The sequence below is a fragment of the Silene latifolia genome, chromosome 7 (genome assembly GCF_048544455.1).
Source record: "Silene latifolia isolate original U9 population chromosome 7, ASM4854445v1, whole genome shotgun sequence".
In the NCBI taxonomy this organism is placed as follows: domain Eukaryota; kingdom Viridiplantae; phylum Streptophyta; class Magnoliopsida; order Caryophyllales; family Caryophyllaceae; genus Silene; species Silene latifolia.
The window spans coordinates 22,702,643-22,706,283 of NC_133532.1; positions in this window are offsets into that span (position 1 = coordinate 22,702,643).

Genomic DNA, 3,641 nt, shown 5'->3' on the forward strand with positions numbered 1-3,641 from the left:
AAAAGGCTGTACTCTTTTAATCTCAAGGGCCAATGTTTTGATCAACCGATAGTGATAATTAATGTCTCGGGTTTCAAATTTGAGGAAGGATATTTACGCCTGCATTCTTTTAAACTTAATTTGATTCTTATTAAATTTCGATTTGATTAATTCAGTCGATTGATTGATTGATTCAATTCATTTACTTCAACTATTTTTGCTTATAAATTCATTCTCAATTCACCAATTTCATTCAAAAAACAAGACCTTAGTAATATCTGAATTCGAGAGGGAGACTCCGGACTCGTGTTGCGTATAATATTGTACTAAATTAAATGAACTATTGTGTTAATAATAATTATTGGTGCAAAGAACACAATAAAAGAGGTTTAGGTTTGAAAGGAGAAGAAATTGAAGACAATCCTCAATGGTTTGTGACCTTGAATTGAACGAACACTCATCCTTTCCAATCATTAATTTTGACAATGAGCTTTTAGAGTTTTGCTAATCATTTGCAAAAACTAACAAAAAGTGCTAACTAATTTGGTCCCAAAACTTTGTATTCGTGGTACATACGGAAGCTCAGTTCATACCTACACCAAAACTAGTTAAATTACTTCATATTTCTTGTTCCAAATAGAGGACAAGAAATTACTTCTATTAACTAACATTTACAATGAATAAACATCCTTAATTGTTATCTATTAAGATTCAAATTTAAAGGTTGAGACTCTGAATACGCATTTTATGTGAATATTATTAGTATGGATGATGTAAATGACAAGTTGGTAACCAGGTTTGAACCAAAGATTTCTAAATTTTCATAACTATTACGAGCACTCTTAAACCGAATCAAGGCTGCCTCGATGTGTTTATCTCACTAGTAGACATACCTTTAAAATACAAACAAAATACATAAAATGTACCGTGTGATGTGATAATATGTATATGATCATTTCAATGATTCTGTTAGGACTTAATGTTGGAACACATAGCGAAAATATAGATCAAACATTTTTGATCTCGAGTCCGTCATTCTCTAACTTTACAAACTAAGCTAGATGAGATTTACTAAAAAGATCTTTAGTCGCCACCAAAATACAAGAATTAATTCATGAGACATACTTTAAATTTTGTTAGTAAAAGCCACCAAAAATGGGCGTCCTAGATTTGCTCATGATGTAATGGTGACACTGCCTGACACATACATCATATACATTATTATAACCAAATGAAATGAATGTAATGGGAGTTCAAAAAGGACAAGAAAAAAAAGCTTAAATAACAGAAACACAATAATAAGAGGTCCCGTACGCTCAAACTCAAAGTATGGCAAATAAATAGAACTAATAATAATAATAATTCAAGAATAATACCACAATTTTATTGGAGACAACTAACAAATTTGGACGATCATAAAGCAATTGGCCAATTCTTATTTCAGACCAAGGTATCCGTCTTATTAATAAGACGGATACCATATTCTCTCACAAAATACCCATTTAGGGTGAGTGGAGAAGCACATGGGGGGTCCCACCTTTGTCCCCTCTACCCATTTTCTCTCACACAACAATCCGTCTTAAAATCCGACCCGTTTTAAGCAAGACTTACTCAAAGCAATTTAAAAGGTTGCTTAACATGTTCAAACGTACGTAAGGGCTTTGTATCACCTCACATGCAAGGTCATGAGACTCCCCCTCTTCGACTCGAATTCGTTAAATTATGGCATTAGATGAATATAGCGAAGATACATACAAGTACATATTAGATTATTAGTAATTTATATTTAGAAAATATCTATATAATAAAATCAGTGGTGCATGAGGTAGCGAAGGACTAGCAGGAACGCTCGTCAAAATTAACAATTTCATACAATAATTCATACGAAGTATTATCTTACTGATAAAAATTTATACAGTTGGTCTTCATTCAGACGGACTTTTTTGGTCTGAAGCAATAAGACGAGATTTTATAATAATTTTACACCCAAAGTGACCATTATTGAAAAATAAGTTACTAAACTTGTAATATTAACTGTATCATTATAATTATATTTAACTATAAAATAATTATATATATCCATCTCAAATTTTATATAAAAAGTAGCCATCTAAAACAAGAGTTTTGGAACTTTATACTCGATGAGGACCAGGACCTTATGGTTGGCGATTAAGCCAATTAAATAAACTTAAACCAAATCTCTTTTAATTATTTTAATGGAAGACATGTGCACAAGGACAAGAGTAAAAGTGAGGTTCGAAAGCAATGGTTAGGAAGTGGCATTGTGGCCGTAGTTTGCCACTATTGTTGTTGCTCATTCATGCATGTACTATTAACTTTCACACAAAAATAAAAAATACATGATGTACTAATAAATTTGTTTAAGTAAATAATAGGGATCAGCCGGATACCTATACTCATTTTGCAACCTCTCAGAACACCCACAATAGAGAGGATTGAACCTCCTTTTAACCCTCTCTCTCCTCTAAGAGGATATCCTCTCTATTGTGGGAACTATATTGGGTGTCCTCTTGTATAGAGGAAGATGGGTGTTTCATCTACTTTTAGAGGAAAGTAGAGGAAAGATGACATAGGCCCTTGTGCCCACAAGCTAATGTTTGTTTGCCATATGGATAATATTTTAATTTATAATTTTTATTTATTATGGAAAAAAAATTACTCAATATACTTTTAATTGTTATTGTACATTCATATTTGTTCGAACATATATGGAATATGTTTCAAGACTCGAACATAAACTAAAAATATGCATTACAATTTAATGTTAAGTTTCATGTGTTTTGTTTTATAAATTTTATATCTTACTTTGTATTATGAATTTGATTTGTTTTGTTTTATGAATTTTATATGATATTTAATTTAGCAACACAAAATTTTTTTAAAATTAATTTTATTAATTTGTAAATTATTAAAACAATATAAAGTAACCCATAATATTAAATATAAATAAAATAAATATAATAATAAGAAAAATAATATAAGAGGATCCTCTCTATTGTGGAGGAAAAAAGATGTACTTCCTCCATTCAACTCCACTCTACCTATTTCTATTTTTACACTATTTACAAATACACATTCAATCTCGATTTTTTCTCAATATATAAGTGAAAATATATTCATGTGGGATCTTGTTTGATTCGTCTTTACGAGTACATTAAAAATATCTAACTTTTATAATTTTTGCAAATACGTAGCTAATGATATTTATCGCGTAAAACACGCGTTGACGAACGTGAAAAAGCAAAGTGGTAGAGTGGAGTTGAATGGAGGAAGTAGTAGAAATGAATAGGATATAAATAGTGGGAAATGAGATGGATGAAAGAGGAAATGAGGTGTCAAAAAAATAGAAAGAAAGAGAAAAAATAAGAGGATGAAATCATCCTCTCTATTGTGGGTGCTCTCATGCCATATGCAACCTACTTCGATTCCTAGCTTATTCCTTCCCAATTAGGCTCTGTTTGGCAAGACATTTCAGGTACCTGATTTGGTCAAAGTAGCTTATTTGATCAAAATTTCAGGTACCTTATTTTTTCGTAAGCGTTTGACAAATAGCTTATTTAAGCAAATAAGCTACCTGAAATGAAATGCTACCTAGAGTAGCATTTGAAATTTCATGTATCTGATTTGCTTTTATTTTACAT